General features: G+C 49.6%; 1 long non-coding RNA gene across 6 annotated transcripts in view; it reads right to left on the reverse strand.

Moving 5' to 3' along the window:
• Positions 1-21,587, reverse strand: part of LOC137209863 (uncharacterized) — a 393,448-nt gene that overhangs the window by 168,088 nt on the left and 203,773 nt on the right. The window lies entirely within an intron of this gene.

The following is a 21,587-nucleotide window of genomic DNA, read 5'->3' on the forward strand; positions in this document are numbered from 1 at the left end:
GAACCTGGCTGGGTTTCCCTAACGGCTGTCAGCAGGGGCCGAAGGAGATAAACAAGGCAGGACCTACAGCAAGGGGAGGGCAGACACAGCCCCTCACATGAGCTAGGTGCACACAGACCAACAAGGATCTAAAAAAAGACAGTACTGAGTAAAAAGAAAAACAGAGGGAGATCTGTAACAGAATCCTGTTTGTCAAAATGAAAAACAGATACCTAATCAGAACAGAACAGTAGGTACCATCTGGGGCACAGAGCAAACACGCTGGCAGTAGTAGGAAGGAGTCTGACAGTTTCTTCCCAATGGAGAGCTGATCTCTCTCTCTAACTTCCCACAATCCCGGGAAGGATATAATGCCGTATGTGACTGTCACATCGCAGATTGTCACTGCTGTCCTTAAGGTGGCCTCCTCTTCTGCGCCATGATCCCCCAGAAGTCTGGGCAAGGTTTGGTGGGACAGAAATGCCATGTGTCCCTGAGCGCCATTTTGTTTCCAGTTTTGCCCCTAAATGCATCAGGTTCTAAAAAAACCCCTTCCCCGCACACCACCCCCTTCTCTCCTCCTGGAACATGTCTTTCAAATACATTCCCCAAATAGGGACACAAGGTCAAAGTGATGCTTTGACAACTCCTGGCAAATAGTTTTGCCCAAAGAACGATATATGCCGCCACTAGCCATGGAGGTTCCTTACCAATTCTTAGAATGAATTCCAAATCCTATCATTCTAGCTCTTGGTGACTTGCGGCGAACGGGTCGCCACAGTCACACTGTTCTGGTGAGCGCCACTTCCCCCCACCCCCGACTTCCCTGATGCTCTATTTTCCTCTTATGAGATCTGTCTGCACATAGAGTGACCGCTCTCACACAGGCAGTTCTGAAGAGCGTAGTGGGCTAATGGGAAAGTTAGGGCGGGAGGGGGCAGCAGCCTAAGTCCACCTGGGAAAGAAGGAAAATCAGAGGAATAACAACGGAAATGTTTGCATGAAAAACTGCAATTTAAAAGTCCTACATTCACTGAGAAAGTAACTCTATAAAATCTCTGCACATACCTGAGGGATGGAAGGGAACGTGCAGGAGTGAAAATCAGAGCTGGAATGCAGTGGATTACGGCTCTGGGGTTCCGGGCATTCTTTAGAATTTTTCTTTAACTTCCCTGGTGGCTCCTGCACCCCTGACTCCATCTCCCCAGCCCTCAGGCTTCTCTGCAGACCGGGGTGTTCACCGAGCACTCCTCTGCCCTCAGTCAGGCTAATTCCTACACCTCCCTCCCAGCTCAACTTCAACATCAGTTTCCCTGGGAAGCATCCCCCTGCCTCCGAGAGCTGATTCGCTGCCTGCTCTCACCCTACCCAGACATCCTGTGCTTCTCTGGTCCCAGGGTCTGGAACAGCGATGGCTTGAGCTGGGCTGCTTCAACGCTGACCTTTTGATTAGAAGCTTAGCATTTCATTTCAGGGAGTGGACAGAAACACCTGGACGGTACCAGCCACGGCAGGACAGTCTGGCCTGGGAGAGGGGAGAGCCAGAGTGGACTGGAAAATGAAGAGAGGGAGAGATCCTTAGATGATCTGGCTCTGGTTTCTCCCCTTCTACTCCCTACCCCTGCACCACTGATCCAACCAATTCTTTAAAAACTTGTTTCTCAAGTGCCTGTTATCGCCAAGACACTGTGATGCGGAATTGCAACACCAAGGCCATTCTTTGAGTGTCAAACTTAGGTAGGGAGTCAAAGCTTTGACATGAGGAATGTCAGATAACCGTGAAGAATGGAGTGAAAGATAACAAGACAAGACAGTGGAAGATGGATGGCGTGTGGGCACTGTATGGTCTGGGGGCAGGAGGGCAGGTCCCTGCGGGCTGCAAAGGGAAGTCCTCTGAGAACCCAGATGTGAAGGATGGCGATACGGTAGGGGAGTGGGTGACGGGCGGCAGCACTTAGGAGGTGACGGGCTGGATGTGGGGAGGGGTGTTGCATGCTAACGTCAGGTGAGGAGCCCCTGAAGTCTAGAACAGAAAGAAAACATCTGGGCGTCCTGGGAGGGTGTGTTAGGGCCAGAATTTTGAGGACCCTGAAAGCAAGGCAGAGGAATCAGTGCCGGGAAAGACAGAGTGGGGACTGCAGACAGTCCTGTGGCCGACGAGAGAAGTTTATGGGGAGATGGGTCTGGGGGCAGCCCTCAGGGCGGACTAGAGAAAGAACTCAGTTAGTAAACCCCTTTGAAGGCACAGCAGGGAGGGAGGCGCAGGGTACCGGCCCTTCACATCCCATCTGCCAGCATGGCTGCCGTCACCCACCCATCACAGCACACTTCCCCGTGACCCCAGGTAGGACCTCAGAATTTTTTGCCACTTGGGGATCCTGGCAGCCCCTACCGATCCACCCAGGGTGACGGGTCAAATGTCTTTGCCTCGCAGGTCCTATCAGTCAGGTGACGTTTTGGTGCGCTAACTCACATCCTCAAATTCCAGCGTCTTAAAACGGTGAGGGCTCACGGCTCATTCAGGCTGTATGCCCATCAGAGTCAGAGACGGATGCCAGTGCCAGCACCACCCAGACCAGGCTGACAGGGAAGCCCCTACACTGCTGGGTGCCAGGGCCTGATGGGGGTGGGGGAGAGAGAGAGAGAGACAGAGACAGAGGGAGAGGGAGAGAGAGAGAGAGGTACCTGGAAAGTCCCTCACTAGCGTTTCACGTGAAGGCCAGAAAAGGCAAGTCCGTCTGCTTGCGACGCGTTGGCCACAACTGGTCACAGCAGGCCAGGCAGTGGAATCCTAATCTCCAAAAGGCAGAGAGTCAGAAAAAAATGAATGTCCTGAAGCAGGTCACCTTTCAGAGAACATGGAATTTACTGTCCATTCATTCAACCAGCAAGAATTTATTTTAGGGCTTCCCTGGTGGCGCAGTGGTTAGGAGTCCACCTGCCAATGCAGGGGACACGGGTTCGAGCCCTGCTCCGGGGGGATCCCACATGCCGCGGAGCAACTAAGCCCGTGCACCACAACTGCTGAGCCTGCGCTCTGGAGCCTGCGAGCCACAACTACTGAGCCCGTGCCACAACTACTGAAGCCCATGAGCCTGGAGCCCAGGCTCCACAAAAAAAAAAAAAAAAAAAAAAAAAAAAAGAATTTATTTTAACGTGTTTAAAAGCATTTATGAAGTGCCGAACACCCTCAAATACTGCCATTTCCGTGGGTCCTTTTAACAACCCCACGAGGTAGAAATCCTTATTCTCAGTTTATAAATGAGAGAGATTTGGGGCTCAAAGAGGTTGAGGTGCTCAGATGGTACGGCCTGGACCTGGCTCCACAGTCCGGGCTCTCCTCCCAACATCACAGTGATTTCGCACAGCTCCCAGGGGAAGAAGGGAGTGATTCCAGAAGCCGTAAGGCAGAGTGGGTAAGACAAGGGTTCTAGAGGCAAGTCATCTGGGGGTACATCCTGGCTCCACTCCCTAGCCTGCACATGGTCGTGAACAAGCTACTTATCGTCCCATGCCTCAGTTTCCTTTTCTGCAAACTGGCCCAATACTCATAGTACCCGCCGTGACAGTGCTGGGACCACTAAGGGGGATGATGCACGTGGAGCCCCTGAAGGCGTCTCTAGCACAGAATCAGTAGCCAACCGAGGCCAGTTATAACACTAACATGTTCATCTTCCTACAGGGACATGGAACACAGCTCAGAGAGGACACAGGCTTTGGAACCCAGAGACCGTCTACTTTCCAATATGTCACCTGGCCTCCGAGGTGACGTGCACTGCTGACAGGGCTGCTGGTCTATGCCCAGGGGGAGAGGCCACCCAGCACTGGAGTAAGTGCCACCCTGCCTCGGGGCGTGCCCTGCACCCTCCCTCCCCTTCTCATTAGCTTCTTGTATTTCCTTCCTAGTACTTGGCACTCCCTGAAAGTGTCTTCCCGTGTGTGGAGATCCGTCACCTTGCTAATTGCCTGTCTCTCCAACCAGGAGCTGAACTCTGCATCTGCCTCGTTTAGAGTGCGGGGCACCTAGCAGGGTGCTCAGCAGGTATCTGTGGAATGAATGGATCAATGAATAAACGTAAGTTCCCTGAGGGTGGCGGCTGTGTCAGCTTTACATCAGTGCCCCCAGTGCATGCGACACCCAGCATGCAGTACTGCACAAGGGGCTACAGAGAAGCCTTTCAGCTCTTCCTGCCTCAGCTTCAGGGAGTGATGCGGCCCTTTTTCCCCTGCTGGGGATTAAGCTGAAGACTGGCCTTGCCACGTGCAAAGTCTATTTATTGTTACAGTTTTGACCCTGAGACCCTCGTTCCCTTCCTTCCCTCCCCTCAGGGCTTGGGACTGGATATCCGACTGGCCTGAGGATGAGACCAAATGGAAGAGAAGCCAGAATGAAAGAGAGATGAGGAAGAGACCGCTGGGGGGATATCACAAACCCACGCACACTTGCGCACACGCACATGAGTTGTGAATGCTGGCTCTAGTCTGGATGCTTCAAGGAACTTGCCGTGTGACCATGGGTGAGTCAATCTCCCTCCAGGCCTCAGGCTCCCTGGTGGTAAAACCTGACCATCGAAGAAGAACTTTTTTTTTTTTTTTTTTTTTGCGGTACGCGGGCCTTTCACTGCTGTGGCCTCTCCCGTTGCGGAGCACAGGCTCCAGACGCGCAGGCTCAGCGGCCATGGCTCACGGGCCCAGCTGCTCCGCGGCATGTGGGATCCTCCTGGATCGGGGCACGAACCCGCGTCCCCTGCATCGGCAGGCGGACTCTCAACCACTGCGCCACCAGGGAAGCCCCAGAAGAACATTTTTTAAGGGTGCCTCCAGACTGAAAATGCTAGGAACAAGAAATCACCTAGGGCTATACTTCTAAGAGCAGGGACCACGGGATTGGAGTTTTTCATGGCTTCTGTAGGCCTAGCATACAGCATATCAAATATATTAAACCTACCCAAATTCCACTAAAAAAAAAATTCCCCTGTAACTGCAAAAGTTGAGTAGAACTTGATAAGCTGCTATAAAGTTACATACAAACAGGTAACACTATTTCGGTTTTGCAGCTTCCTTTTTATATTTCGATACTAACAATTGTATCTGTTAGTTTTCTACCTTGTTTGTAGGGGCCTGAAATACTGACAGGTCCCAGGCACTCTGCTTATAGTGCTTTCCTAGTCAAACAGACCTATCTGAGATGTTTGGTGAAAATGCCTTTTTCCAGGCATCACCACTCCCCGACCCCCAACGCCCCCTGCCAAGACACTGAATCAGAAAATCAGGTGGAGGAACCTAGGAACCTGCACTTTGGCAAGATTCCCAGGTGATCATTTGCAAACTAAAGTTTGAAAACCACTGCCATAAAAAGAAGCTGAGAAAAGGACCTAGTGTAGGTAATTCTGGAGGACAAAGGAAGGCTGTGAAGGGGACCGAAGCAGGGGAGGTGAAACAGAGATGACAGGGCAGCGGCTCCTGTTTTGCATGTGTGCACATCGCTCTGCCCACGTGCGCCCTGCGCGTTCCACCAGTGTAAACACACTTTGCAAAACCCTGACTCACCCTCTACTGAGCCCCTCCCCTAGTCCTGGAAAAACGGATGCTCACACTCAGGCGGCCTGGGTCTGCATCTGCTTTCAAGATTTGCGGGAAGAGAACGTTTCCAGCATATTGACTACAAGGCTTGAAGACCGAAACCACCGCTGCAAAGCGCTGGTACTGCAGGAGGATGTGTAAATAGTGCTGTGACCCAGCTGTTTGTTGCCATTGGTTCTACCTTTGGTTAGTGACAGACTCCGGCTCCAGCAGTCCTAACTCACTCACGGGGAGGGAGGTTTTGTTTAATGTCGAGCCACACGCACAAGTGCTACACAGGTGCTTGTGGGTGTGCGTGAACACACACACACACCAAACATTATCCGCGGGTGTCTTTAAGTTTCTGCAGTGATTAGAGATGTAGCCCAGTCAGCAGAAGTCATCTGGACTGTAATGCTGAATGCTAGTTTCCAAGGTATTGGGAAGATGCCAGGCGAAAAGGGGTTGGCAAAGGAATGAACTGATAGGAAGGACCGAGTACCGTGCTGGGGTTTTCCCATATACGTTTCATATCAATTGATCGGGGAAAGGATTATCAGTTCCATTCTTCTGATGAGGAAACCAAGACATAGAAAAGATCTGTGACTTGCCCACCATCCTGTAAGATTGAACTCTGATCTGGCTAACCCCAAAGTTCATGTTCAATGCGTTATGCAGTGCTGCCTTAAAATTCATAAGCCGCAAGCATGGCTGGGAGGGAAAAGGAGGGTCTGTTTTAGAGAGAGGGCAGGTGAAGGAAACTGATCTCTCCAATCAGTGAGAAAACCAAAATAATTCCTTAAAAATTTAATTCACAAACAGGGCTTCCCTGGTGGCGCAGCGGTTGAGAGTCCACCTGCCGATGCAGGGGACATGGGTTCGTGCCCCGGTCCGGGAAGATCCCACATGCCGCGGAGTGGCTGGGCCCGTGAGCCATGGCCGCTGAGCCTGCGTGTCCGGAGCCTGTGCTCTGCAACGGGAGAGGCCGCAGCAGTGAGAGGCCCGCGTACCACAAAAAAAAAATAATAATAAAAAAAATAATAATTCACAAACAATAAATGGTCATTGGGAAAAATAAATCACAGATAAGCAATAAGAAAAAAACCCGCAAGTAATCACATCCTCCCCCAAAATAATGGTGTTTATATTGTTTATATTAGTTTCTTCTTCCCACCAAATAACATACTTTTTCTATCCTACAAATAAAACGATACAAGTTTTGCAATTTTATCAACAATTTTATAATACCGATTTTTTTTAAACATGGGTAATTAGTGATGCCTATCCAATCCTAATCTTCTGTGAATTTATGTCAATCCATATTTCTTCGCAGATTCTGAGAGGGAGAGATAAAAACCTTTCACTTCTTTGTTGTTTGTTTCCTGTTGTCTGTTCATCAGCCACTAATGCATTTCAGAAGGATTAAACAGTGTTCTGTCTAAACCCTTTGTTCTGCTGGATGATGCAGCCTTAGAAAACGTACCAAAAAAAAAAAAGAAAAAAAAAATCAGGTTGGTCTCTTCCTCCCCGTAGATGAAAATGGAGCATAGGTTTTTGTACCAACTGAGAAAATGATCCAAAAAAAAAAAAAAGGATCTTAATACCAAAGGGAAATGCAGCTCTAGTATGCAGAAGGGTCTGAGTCAGGATCTCCCACTGCCGCCTTCCCCCACTGTAGGGAACAGCCCTCCAAATGCACCCCAGGCCCCCCTTCCAGCCATCCCCAAGTTTCCAGAGTGAAAAATAACCTCCTTTTCTCCCCCACCTTGATGTTAACGAGGCTCCCTACTGAGACGCAGTTAATCTCATCAATTAAGAACCTTTTACAATTGGCCTTGCCTGCCAGGCGCAGGCTCTCTGTCCAGGGAAGGTGGGTAAGATAAGTCATGTCAGGACATAATTTATGGGGTTTTTTTCTCCCCCCCCCCACCTGGCACCTAGGTTTTTGTCATTTGTATGTTTTTTTTTTTAATTTAGGCATAATTAACACTCAGTGAAATGTCCAGATCTTAAAGGAACAGTTTGATGAGTTCTGACAAATGCATATACCAAACACACTAAACCACGAACTAAAGACACAAAACACTTCCCTCACCCGGAAAGCGCCCTCTGCCCTCCTCCCAGAGGCAACCACTGGACTGATTTCTAGCACCGCTGATTAATTCTGCGTGCTCCAAAAATTCATATAAATGGAATCATGTTATGTTTAAAGATGAGCATGAATGATGAGGAAGAACAGGCAGGTCCTGGTGGAAACGAAAAACAGCTGTAGGCGCTTCGGAAAACAATCCGGCAGTTACTCAAAACGTTACCCAGACAGTTACCATATGACCCAGCAGTTCCCCTCCCAGGTATACACACTCAAGAAAGATGAAAACATACATCCACACAAAACCGTGTACCTTCAGAGGAGCATTATTCATAATAACCAAAAAATGGAAAAACCCCACGTCCATCAGCTGACGAATGAACAAATAAAATGTGGTACATCCATACAATGGGACATTGTCTGGGCATAAGGAGGAGTGAAGTACAGACACAGGAGATGATGTGAATGAACCTTGAAACCATCATGCCAAGTGAAAGAAGTCAGTCACCAAAGACCACACGTTAAGCTATGCGCCATATCTCATTTAAACCTCACCATCTTTGTGCGAGGTGGGTCACGTGATAACTCAGCTGAGAAAGTGAAGATTTAGGTGAGCGAAGCAGCGGAGTCACAGTAAATCCAGGTCTTCCTGACTTAAACCCTTGCTTCTGACCATTATAAAACACTGTGCTGGCCACCAGGACACAACAGGGAACCAGACCTACTCAGGCTCAGCTCCAAACACCACATATCATGATTTCATTGACTTGAGACTTGTGTTCCAGAAACCAAGGGCTTGAAGGAGGAACAGCAGAGGCAGGTCACAGTCCACGGGGAGGGAGGGCCTCTGAAGAAGGGGCACGTGGGCTGAGCCATGTGTCTGGCGCTTTGCCAGGTGCTGAGAGAAGAGGGTCCTGCTGTGGATGGCTCAGGACACGGTGGTCTCCCACGTGGTGGTAGAAAGAGAAACTGTCCAAACTTCCTGAAGTGGAATGTGGCAAACTAAACAACCTGAAGAGCCCTTGTTTCACCCATTCTATTTTAAGGGACTCTATCCTAATAACATAGGAAAATATAGTTGTAAAGATTTAACGATGAGCATCATTTATAGCAGTGCAGAAGCTGAATTCATAAGCAAGCGTCTGTCCCAGATGCTTAAGAAACACTGGAGGGTCTCTGCCACTTATGGCTGAAACACAGTAAAGCTGGGTGTCCCAACACTCAAACAGTGATGAAGCAGAAGTGCATGTGTTGATGTGGGAAGATATTTATCATATATTTAGTAAAAGAGCTATTTACAAACTAATGTGTATGTGTAGACAGCCACACTATTACAAGTATATATATGTGTGTGTATGTATATATATAGATATGTATGTGTGCATATATATGTGTGTGTATGTGTATATATAGATATGTGTATATATATAGATATGTACGTGTATATATATGTGTGTGTATATATAGATATGTATGTGTGTATATGTGTGTGTGTATACATATATTATATATATATGCATATGCTTTAGTTCATTTAATTAGTCACCTCTTAGTGATAACAAGTGTTTTTTGCTTCTTCCTTTTGTTTGTCTGGGTTTGTGGATTTTTCTGGAGGAGATATCTTGTGCTTTGTAATAAGAAATGAAGGAAAACTGGTGCCCAGAGAAGAGTTCAATTCTCCCAGAGTGGTTTGATTGGTAAGAACCACTGTTCATTTAATTTATCCGATGCATCTTAGGAAGAGGCCGTCACAAGTCTGGGTTATGCACTGGAGGATGGAAGGAGGTGAAGCAGAGAGAGCTCCCGTTTCACGGGGAAGCTGGTCACATAAACACATCAGTGCAGTCAGTGGTCAGATGTTCTACGATATTTGCAGAGGGGACCCCAGCTCATGAAGGAGGGAGTGATCTTTCCCCCTAATTTGAATGCAGACTCGATTATACGTCACAAACTCACCCCTAACGATCTAGTAAACAGAAGGAGTCCCGGTAGCTGTGAGGAGACTAGTGTTTGGACTTAAAGCTAGGCCAATGACTCTAGCACATGAGCCTCTGTTTTCCTCATCTGTAAAGTGGGGGACCTCTCCAGGTAGCCACGAGGATCGGCTGAGCGCTCCACAACAGCACAGCCCTGCACACACGACGGGGAGGATTTAACGCCAAGATCTGAACCCCTTTTTTACAAGAGTTGACAACCTGGAATTTAACTCGTGATGAATGCCAAAGTGTGGGGAAGAAAACATGTTTACCGCTGAAAGACCGAACAGAGCAAGGCAGTGAGCACCGTGATTCCAAGTCACCGGCCTCAGCCGGGCTCACGCCTAATGTGCCTTCCAACTCGGCCCGCGTTGGAGCAGCTCCTGACTTTTGGAATGTGTTTGGAATCCCAAGGACAGTCTGTACATTTTAAATTAGAAAAAAAAAAAATTCTCTGCAAGGTTTTGTTCACATATGCTAAAGGGAAGTATTTAGGACCTACGGCCTTGAAAATAAATCTTACATAACTCACCTCTGGGATAGTGAAAAAAAAGTGTTTTCCAGTTAGGTGAACAGGGTTTGAATGCTGGCTCCGTGCCCTTTTGTAGATTATTTATTATCTCCTAGCTTCAGGATGATAATATCTTTCCTGCAGGGTAATAATCAGAGCGATGTGTGTAGACAGTGCAGATGTTCAATAAATGGTAGTTGTTTTTTTCTTAGTGGGGAGACCCAGGGAGCTAACAAAGCCATGGGGTAGCATCACCCAGAAGCCGTACCTTGGGAGAAATCCGCTCATTATGAAAGGGGAGGAGGCCCAGGGTGGTCTGGCTACCCAGAGCTAAGGCTGACCTCAGCTCAGCCTGGGAAAGGTGAGGCCAGGATAGCATGTCTTTCTCAGGGATGTGGGAAAGCTAAATTCGACTGCAAATCCAAACGCGAGGCCGGCCCTGTGGTCTGTGCCCCTCTGAGATCCTGGCGTGCGTGAGTAGAATGCACTAGGCTTTTCTGGGAGGGAAAGGGAGCGCATCTTCACCAGAGAGTGCAGATGGTACCATTAGAGGTGGCACCGGGCAGCTGGGAGTGCAGCGGGTAGCAGAAGCAGCGAGGGGTGGGTTTCCATCAAATCACCCCCGGGCGACTGGTTAAATATTCAGAGTCTGGGTCTACTTCTTGGTTTCAGGAGGGCTGGTGTGGGGCCTGTGAGTAATCTGCATTTCACCAGGCCCCATAGATGCTTCTGACACTCCCCAAGGGCATGGGAACCGCTCCCGGGGTAAAAAAGGACCAGGCGCTGGTCTCTGAAGGCCTCGGTTCAAGACGCAGCGGGGGCGCCAGCTCTCAGGTCCAGTTGTAAAATTTCTCTGTAAAATACTGGGACTGGGCCCAGTAAGGGGAAGGCTGGCTGGGATGTCTCTGCAGGCTGCAAACGCATGTATAAACAGGGAAGTATCAGTATGAGCTATGCACTAAATTATATATATTATGTGTGTGTGTGCATATATATATAAAACCATATATTCACATATACATACACACATATGCTTTCATATATACATACTCATGTATAATGCACAAAACCACATGTGTGTATATACATATACATGTCTACACAAAGCCACGAATGTGTATATAGACACATATACACAGAATTTCATATATATATACACGTATACATACGGATACGCTTATGTATACATATATATCTCTATGTGTGCGCTCACATTCACATATATATACATGTGCAAGTGTATACATACACGTGTATATACACGTGCAGGTAAAGGCACACACACACACACATGTATTTCAACTAATGCTCATGTATCTACTGTAGTACTAAGAGCCCATTTTCCTGAAGAATCTGAGGCATGGAGAGAATAGGAAACTTGCCTAAGGTCACAGGGCCAGTTCGTGGTAGAGGCTGGATCTGAAACAAGGTAGACTGGCTCCAGAGTTCCTGTGCACCCTCACTATATTACAACAGATAACCCAAGAGGTTAAACAGAGGACAGACCGAGAGTCATAAACTGAAATGTACAACTTGCACCCTGGGGTAGGCCATGTCCAGCGATGTCTGGACACATAAAAGTAACGCTCACACTGCATTTTCCCCACTCTGTATCAGTTAGCCCTGCAAACCTGAACCCAACATTCCCAGCCCACAGTCACGATTTACCGTCATGAATCACACAATTAGCAAAACAAATGACACTTGCAGTTAGAGCCTGTCAAATTGAACCGTGGGGTGCCTGAAGCATGTGGCAAGAAGCTACCAGCCCCGCCAAAGCCACGTGGCGAATAAACCTAGAGTAAAAGGTCAACAGGCGTGGTTGAAATGGACCATCTCTGCTTCAGTCAACAGGTGACAGCAACAAAGACGGTAGCATGGGACATCTACTTAAAAGGAGGGAGGGGGACTTCCCCAGTGGAGCAGTGGTTAAGAATCTGCCTGCCAATGCAGGGGACACGGGTTCGAGCCCTGGTCCGGGGAGATCTCACATGCTGTGGAGCAACTAAGCCAGTGTGCCACAACTGCTGAGCCTGCGAGCCACAACTACTGACCCCGCATGCCACAACTACTGAAGCCCGTGCGCCTAGAGCCCATGCTCTGCAACAAGAGAAGCCACCACAATGAGAAACCCGCACACTGCAACGAAGAGTAGCCCCCGTTCTCCACAACTAGAGAAAGCCCGCGCGCAGCAACAAAGACCCAACGCAGCCATAAATAAATAAATAAATACAATTTATTAAATAAATAAATACATAAAATAAAAGGAGGGAGGAAACCATGGTGAGTTCCAGGACCTGGCTTTAGCCCCAACTGGCTGTGTGATCTTAGACCATACTTCACCTCTCTGGCCTCATTTCCCCAGGTAAGCTTGGTGATGTCCAAAGAGCTATCAAGTTCTTTTCATGATTCTCCTTAGTTTCATCTTAAGCATTGGTCATTGCCATAGCGTTTACTTTTGACTGGGAAGGGGAAGAAATCCAGCAAACTCTACTTTGCCACTGTAAGGAAACCAGGGGACAGAGGGTGTCACTGACCTCATGGTAACACAGTAAGTCACTGACAGAACCTTCAAAACCCAGGAACCCCAAACCCAGGCTACTCTCCTCCTATGGTTAATACCACTCTGCTCCTACACTGGATTCTAAGTCACCTATGTAGGAATTCACACCCTCCCACGCCTCTGGACGTGTCCTGCAGCCACCCAGCAGTTCCTCAATTAACGCAGGCTGGTGAGACATTATCAGTGTCACTGGATTTTGTTTCCTTGCCCCCGCCAAAGCCAGCTGCTTCCTTCAAATTGGTATCAATTGTGCCAGGAAGTTTCTTTTTCCCTGCAATCTGTTGTCAGAGGGATCTGTCAAATGAAGGACGGAACCAGCTGGGCACATGGAGATACCGGCTGGCCGCTCTGGACTGGCTCATCCCAGCCCCATTGGTCGTTTGGCCAGTGCCCTGTGCTAGGGGCTCTACTGACTGATAGTGAGGACAAAAGGAGAGTCGTTACGATATTTAATCAGAAAGCACCATCATCATCCTAAAGAACCTCTGGTCTGCTCCAAAGCCAGCTAGGAAACTGACCTCACCCCCTTCCTATAAGCCCACAGCCTCCAGTCCATCCAAGACCAAGGGATGCAATATGTCTCCTGGGGGCAACATGTCCAGGAAAACAAAGCTTTTCTGAGGATCTGTGTGGACATCAGATGGGACTACCTCTCACTCATCTCACAGATGACGAAACTAAGGCTGATCATAATACTAACATGTATGTATACAAGTACACAGTGCGTACAAGGTCCTGTTCTAAGTGCCTGACGTGCTGTGGTAGGCAGAATAGTGGTCCCCCAAAGATGCCCATGCCTGAATCCCTGAAATCTGTGGCTACATTAGGTTACATGGCAAAGAGGAATTCAGGATGCAGATGGAAATAAATGGCTAATGTGTTCACCTTAATATAGTGAGATTATCCTGGATTGTTTCCGTGCATCCAATATAATCAGCAGTGTCCTTAAAAATGGAAGAGGGAGGCAGAAGAGAAAGCTGTGACTAAGGAAGAAAGGCGTGAAAAGAGGTCATGTGGCTGGCCTTGAAGGCGAGGGAAGGGGCCATAAGTCTAGGGACGCAGGTGGCATTTAGAAGCTGGAAGAGGCAAGGAAAGAGACTCTCTCCTGGAGCCTCCAGAAAGAACCAGCCCTGTGTACCTTGATTTTAGCCCAGTGGGACCCACCTTGGATTCTACCCTCTGGAACTGTAAGATAGTAAATTTGTGTTGTTTTAAGCCCCTGAATTTGTGGTCATTTGTTACAGCAGCAATAAGAAACTAATATGTGAACCAACTCACTTTATTAATTATAATTTTTATAATAATTTCATGAGGTGTTATATTAGTCACTATGGCTACAAGAATGCTGCATTAACAGAATACCGCCAACTCAGCAGCATACAATAATAAGCATTTATTTCTCACTCACGTGTCTGTTAGTCAGCTAGCAGTTAGATGATACAGGGAAGGTCTGTCTGAGCTTGGCTCCGTGCTAGGTGTGAATTCTGAATCTGCTCCAAGTCTCTCATCTTCTGTGGGTTGGATACTACCAAAGGCATGTTGTCACGATGAAAGGCACACAGGAAAGCAAGCCCAACTGCATCCACACGTTTCCATCCTCCACTCCAGTGATATTGCTAACATCCCATGAACCAAAGCAAGTCACACGGCCAAGACCAAAGTCACAGGGTGAAGAAGTGCATTCGCCCACCTTGAGGCCACGGCAAAGGAACGCATGTGTTAATTTTATTATGGAGGAGTGAAGAACTGGGACCAATAGTTCAGTCTACCAATGACACACACTACTGTCAGCATCCCAAGGCACCGGGTCATTAAGAAACTCATCCATGATCACATTGCTAGTAAATGATGGAGTCAGGATCAGAACGCATTCTGCCTTCAGAATGGGCTTACACGTAACTAATTGCTGGAGCAAGGGCCCTATGACTCTAAATGCCCCTGTCTCTGGGTCAGGTGGGGGCGTCATCCAGGGGCTGCAAAGACCCCAGAAGTGAGAGAAAGACACTGGGAGAGGGAGGTTCCCAGTAAAATGCAGTTCTTTGCCACAACGTCCAGAGACTCAGGATGCTCTTGGGGGCCCTTCCATCTCCTGGCATGGGCAGGGGGTCACCAAACTCCTCTCCCTTGGCCCTGTAACTGTGTGTCAGTGAAAACTCCAACTTAAGGTAATGACACACTAAGGGCAGAAGAGAGGGGAGGGGATGCCTGAAGTCCAACCCCCTCCATGTCCTGCAGCACCTGAGCCTCAGTCCTTCTCCTTGTCACCGCAGCCAAGATCTCCCCACTTCTGGCTGAAAGCGGGTGGCACACACTCTAACCAAAACCGAGAAGCCCTCTGAGACAGCGAGGCAGGTAACACTTTTAGAGCACACACTATAGGCTCTCAGATTTTCCTTTCCTATCACGCAGGCGACTGGCACTGCTCCCAGCCTGAGCTCAGAACAGCAAGGCTCAGTGAAGTTGAGCGATTTGCCGACAGTCACCCAGTTATTGAATGGGGGTGCCCACACTGCAACCCAGGTCCCCTTCTCTTTACCATGCTGCCAGCCCTGAACCCAGTGCAGAAACTTCAAGGAGAACCTCCCTGAGAGATGGGACCGTGGCCCTTTGATTCGTGCGCTGCCCATCCACTGAGCGCCCCCGGGGAAGGCCCTGGCAGAGGGGTCCAGAGCTACTGCACTTTTGAGTCCTGGTTTTACCATCTACTAGATGGGAGAGCTGGGCCACATTACTTAAGCTTTCTGTGCTTCCGTTTCCTCACCTGTAAAATGAATGAAGGCAATAACAGTATCTCGGGGGTCCCTAACCCCCAGGGCGGTGGACCGGTACTGTTAGGAACCAGGCCACATAGCAGGAGGTGAGCTGCGGGCAAACGAGCGAAACTTCATCTGCCTCTCCCCATCGCTCGCATTACCGCCTGAACCATCCCCCCCCACACACACCCCAGTCCATGGAAAAATTGTCTTCCACGAAACCGGTCCCTGGTGCCAAAAAGGTTGGGGACTGCTGCAGTATCTAACACCTCAGGAGGGGCTTCTGGGGATTATAGGGTTTGGTAAAAATGAAGCACTTACAACAGTGCCTGGCATATGGCCGGTGTGATAAAAGCACTAGCTTTTATTGTCGTAACTGCGGTAGACAAAAATGACTTCATCCTCGCCTTTACAGGATTCCAGCCTGGTGAAGGAAAACAGATGTGAAACAAACACAAATAAACATGTCATTTCAGATCACGCTATGAAGGAAAAGTGGAGTGAATGGGAGGAAACAACAACAGGACAGCTTAAGGGTCAGAAAGCACTCACCACACAAAGACGGAGGGAATGAGCATTCCAGGTGGAGGAATGACACATGCAAAGGCCCTGGGGCGGCAGGAAACAGGGTAGTTTTGTATCACTCAGCAGACGTTGGTGAGGCTGGAGAACACTGAGTAAGAAGGAGAGCAGCTGGGCCAACTCACACAGGAGCCCCGTAGGGGTTTTGGTCTTTATCCCAGGAGCAGAAATGGGAAGGCTTACGTATGTTGTGGGTCAGACACAAGTGGATTCCCACTTAACAAAGTCATGCTGGCTGCTGAGTGGAGAATGGATTGCCGAGTGGTGAGATTGGATTCAGGGAATCAAATCTGGAAGCTGTTGTTGTGATCTAGGCAGGATGACTTGGATAAGAGTGTTGGTGGTGGAGGGAAGAAAAAAAACTCAACTGAAGCCCCAGGGGCCTGAGGCCCATGAGGAGAGAGTCCAGAAGCTGTGGCCAGGACGGTCAGCTGGCTGGCTCTCACCCACTGTCCTGGCCACGGACAAGCTGCCCTGCGTGCTCAAGGCACCATCCTGCTTAGCCAGCTTGGAATGTTCTAGAACATCTCTCTCAGTGGACTTTACTTCTCAAGGCTTTATGAAGGTCCATGCTGAGAGGTGCTGGTGACCTCGGACCTGACCCCCATACCCTTGGCAGGAAGGGAAGCCATAGTGGGGATAGTGGGAGACGTCTGAAAATCAGATGTACAACCCGACAAGGTCAAGAGTGGTATCTTGAAGTGGGACCTCGTCGTCTTTGACCCATCTCAAGGGAGGCATCCTCTCCTTGGGCACAGAACTTCTCCCCCACCCCCCGCCCCCATCCAACACTAGGCTCTGAGCTACCTTCAGGGAGGGGCCCATGTCTTTCCAGATCTGTGGTCCAGGCCTGGACAACCATCCTGCTGGAAGATGGGCTCTGTGAGGGCAGCTGCCAGCTTACACCCCCTTGTAACCCCAGTGCCTGATATATCGCGTGCACTCAGTCGAATTACGTTCAACGAGAGAACAGATGACTCTCTTCCACTCCCTTGGAGTCAACGTCTCCGTCACTAAATCAATGGTTCCTGTGGCCAAGCCAAAACCATGCCCACTAGTCAACAGCTAATGCCCTACAGGGACCCACATCACGCTAGGAAGTCAGCATGGGCGGAAAGAGAAGAGTCCATTCCTGCTGTCCAGACGCGAGGACGTCAGGCACCTTCCAACAGAGGAAGATGCCTTGGGGGTGGGAGAACCTAAAGATGGAAGGGAACTTGAGCTCAGGCGGGATCTGGATACAGAGGGACAGCCCGTTAGACAGAGGGGAGCCTCCACTCCCTGAATACCTGCCATGAGCCAAACCCCAGCAGGAGCCCGTAGACAGGTTCTTCCCACAAGAGCCCTGGCACACGAGCTAGCAGCCCACGTCACGGCAGAGGACGCTGAGGCTCAGAGTGGTGAAGCGACTTGCTCGTAATCACAGAGCCAGCCGCCGGTAGAGCTGCGGTTGAACACAGCCCTGTCGGTGGCCAGAGCCCATGGACCCCATAGCCATCCAAAGAGGAAGAAACGTCGAGAACAAAGCATAAAAGTCAAAGAAAGACGGCGGCGGGGTCAAAAGACAAGGAGGCGACCTGCTTACCAGGACCAGTGTCCCACCCAAAGCTGACCAGGATAAAATCACAGAGAGGGGTGAAGGTGAGGTGGACCTTAAAGGCCACGCTAAGAGGTTAGACTATTTTCGCGTGGAGAGGGACATGGTCAGAGCTGTGCTTTCAGAATTTGTACTTGGCCATAGGGAGGAGGAGAGGTGAGGGACAGGAAAACTCGGCATGCCCGACGCGAGGCCCGGCACGCGAGAGGCAGGGCGAGAGAGGGAGGAAAACAGGAAGTGAGGCCAACTGGAAGGAAGCAGGAGCAGGGCCGCTGGCTGGAAGGGGTCCAGGAAGAGAGGGAGAAACCACTTCCCCTCTTCTTTCTGATGAGGGCAAGATTATTACTTGAGAGCAGCGCAGGACTTCCGAAAACACAGGACGAGAAGAGCCCTGAGCATGTGTCCCCCACAGAGGTCGCGGTACCCAAATCATGTGGTCACTCTGACCACCTCCGTCTACACTGGAGCTTCATCCACACTGAGCTCTGGCCTCAGACCCTGGGGGACCCAGCAGTGCCCCTTCCTCTGGCATCTCAGGGCCAAAGACAGGCACAGAGATCAATGGAACCCAAAGGCAAGTGGTGAGAGACGGAAAGAAAACTGGATGAAGAAACCAAGGTGCAGAGAGGTAGACAACTTGCCTGATGTACAGCGAGTGCGTCCCAGAACCAGGATTCTAACGCAGGCTCCTCTGTGTAGACCTTGCCTGTACCACTCAGGGTCCCAGCAGGGAGGAAGCAGAGGAGTAAGCGCCCTGACCTCACTCTCTTCCTGCCTTCCCACTTGCCAGTGCCTCCCGAACAGAAGCCCGAGGGCAGCAGAGCCCCGTGTGGTACCCATCCTGCTGTATCCACACAGGTCGGCCTCCTGACGGGGACGTGGAGGTCGCCCAGCACCTCGTCACTCCCACAGCCAAGTCTCTGGTAGGTACCTGGGCCTCAGCTGCCTCCACCCTGCAATCCACAGGGCCGGCGAACGGCCTGGAGTCAGCAGCCGGAGGCCGCCTGCCTCTCTGCACAAGGGCAAGACGCCTCACATGCCTCCACCCCAAGCTGGTCCAGCAGCATCAAGCTCTCTCCTTCCTTCCTCATTCACACTCCCGGGCCCTGCCCTGTTTCTATCATATGCAAAAATCTCAAGATAGCCTACATCCGTTAAGGCAGGCCATTGGGAGTGGCTGTCTTGAGAGAAGAGGGCCAGCTGATGCCACTGCAGCCCAAGCCGCCCACTCTGGGCCCCGGCCTGCCCCTCTTACCCTCCCTGCCAGCCGTGCACATGAAGGCCTGGCTGCCGGTAAAAAGAAAGGGCTCCTATCTCTGATTCCACAGGGCCTCTGATAAGAAATGTCATCCCTTGCTGTGTAATATTACCTGGCCGGATAAGAATCTCTATCATGCTCAAACATAGGCTGGCTACAGAACACAGAGCCCGGCGGCGCAGGATAATTTATTTGCTTAAGCTGAAAGCCCTGGGAGGCTGAGAGAAGTGCACTGAATAAAAGAGGAAGCCAAATTATAACCTATCTGACTTGGAGTTAGGATTGTTGCCCAGGGAAGGATGCAGCACCTGAGGACAATAGCGGGCCTGCCTCACTTTTCTCCCGACCCAATAAGCATTTTCACCTTCCTCTTTCCTCAGAGGGCACTTTCCCCTATGTGATCGCATTTAATCCTCATGACAACCTCAAGAGAAGCATTCTTAGCCTCCTTTTACAGATCAGGAAATTGAGATTCAGCAAGGTTAAGTAACGTGGCCAAGGTCACATGGGCAGCCACACCGGCGCGTGGAATCAAACCCATCGGGTCTGACTCACCAGCCTGCTGTCAGATCAGGAGTCCGCTCCCAGCTGCTGGGTCGCTTGGCTCATACAATAAAATTAATCAATTAAGTCAGATCGGCCTGACTGACAGCGTCAGCTACATGTTATCATCTCGAAGGTCCGTTTCAAGCCTCTCCCCTCAACCCCTCGAGTCTTTGTAATCTGGGGGATAATGAAGCCTGGCAGAGCATAGAGACTCAAGGGGCGGGGGTGGGTAGGCCAGGGACGGTACCCAGGAGAGGAGAAGGGACACCCGGGGCTTCCACTCCAGCCCATGTGTTTGAGGGGCAGGAGGCAGAAGGACACTGTGGGAAGAAAACTCCCCCGTCCGTTCATCATTCATGCGTTCACAGATACTAATGGGAAGGCTGTGGTGTGCCTGGATCTGGGCTTGGCCCAGGTGATGATATCCTTGCACATGGACAGATCCTGCCCTCCTGGAGGGGTCTGTCTTCTGGGACGTACAGATCAACAGAGGCAGGAACCACAGACTGCGTTAAGTGTGGACGTAGGAAGTACAGGCAGCTGATTTGGGAGTGGTGGGGGCGCATCAGTGGAGCCGTTAGGTCAGCACACTCTACACACTGTGATATGCCCTCCTTCTTTTCATTTTTTAAAATCAACATTGTTAAGGACGACAGTGGTGAATAGAACTTCACGAGTGTTCCGCATCACTTCGTAAAGCCACCCATTCTTTTTAACAGCTGTGGAGTACTCCATTTTATGGAGGCATTGTGATTTAATCAACCAATCCCCAACTGAGGAGCATGTAAATTGTATCTCGCTGGGGGAGACGAATAGATGAAGCAGAGAGGACTATTAGGGCAGTGAAACGATGCCATATGATACTACCATGGTGGATACGTGTCATTATACAGTCGTCATAGAATGTTCAACACCGAGAGTGAATCCTAATACAAACTATGGGCTTCGGGTGATAACGATGTGTTGGAGAATGTAGATTTGTCAGTTGTAAAAAATATACCATTCTGGCACAGGAGGGAGACTACACCATTCTTGCTAGTGAAGGAGGCTGCATGTGGGGACAGAGCATATATGGGAACTCTCTATACTTTCCACTCAATTTTTCTGTGAACCTAATAATAGTAATAATAAAATCAATTGATCAGGCAAGCGTGCATTTAGCTCAAAAATCTAAATTCCATTCTGTTTTCTTTTTTTTTTAAATTTTTTTCTATTTCTTTCTTTATTTTCTTTATTTTTGGCTGCGTTGGGTCTTCGTTGCTGCATGCAGGCTTTCTCTAGCTGTGGTGAGCGGGGGCTGCTCTTCATTGTGGTGCACGGGCTCATCGTGGTGGTTTCTCTTGTTGCAGAGCACAGGCTCTAGGTGCGCGGGCTTCAGTAGTTGTGGCTTGCGGGCTCTAAAGCGCAGGCTCAGTAGTTGTGGCGCACTGGCTTAGTTGCTCTGCGGCATGTCGGATCTTCCTGGACCGGGGCACAAACCCATGTCCCCTGCACTGGCAGGCAGATTCTTAACCACTGTGCCACCAGGGAAGCCCTCTGTTTTCTATTGACTATTTTTCTCCCTAAGTTTGGGTCAAATTCTTCTGTTTCTTTACATATCCAGCAATCCAATTAAAAACTAGGCACTGAAGATAGGGGTAGGGGATTAAGAGGTACAAACTGCTACATATAAAATAAAGAATCTACAAGCCTATATCGTACCGCACAGGGAATATAGCCAATATTTTATAACAACTATGAATGGAGTCTAATCCGTAAAAATTTTGAATTGCTATGTTGTCATCCCAAAACTAATACAATATTGTAAATCAGGGGTCCCCGACCCCCGGGCCACGGACCACTGCTGGTCCGTGGCCTGTTAGGAACCGGGCCACACAGCAGGAGGTGAGCGGCGGGAGAGCGAGCGAAGCTTCATCTGTATTTACAGCCGCTCCCCATCGCTCACATCACTGCCTGAGCTCTGCTTCCTGTCAGATCAGCGGTGGCATTAGATTCTACTGTGTACAGCGCATGTGAGGGATCTAGGTTGCGCCCTCCTTGTGAGAATCTAATGCCCGATGATCTGAGGTGGAGCTGAGGCTGTGATGCTGGCGCTGGGGAGTGGCTGCAAATACAGATTATCATTAGCAGAGAGGTCTGACTGCACAGAGACCATAATAAATCAATTGCTT

Source organism: Pseudorca crassidens, chromosome 17, assembly GCF_039906515.1.
Source record: "Pseudorca crassidens isolate mPseCra1 chromosome 17, mPseCra1.hap1, whole genome shotgun sequence".
NCBI classification, from domain to species: Eukaryota; Metazoa; Chordata; class Mammalia; order Artiodactyla; family Delphinidae; genus Pseudorca; species Pseudorca crassidens.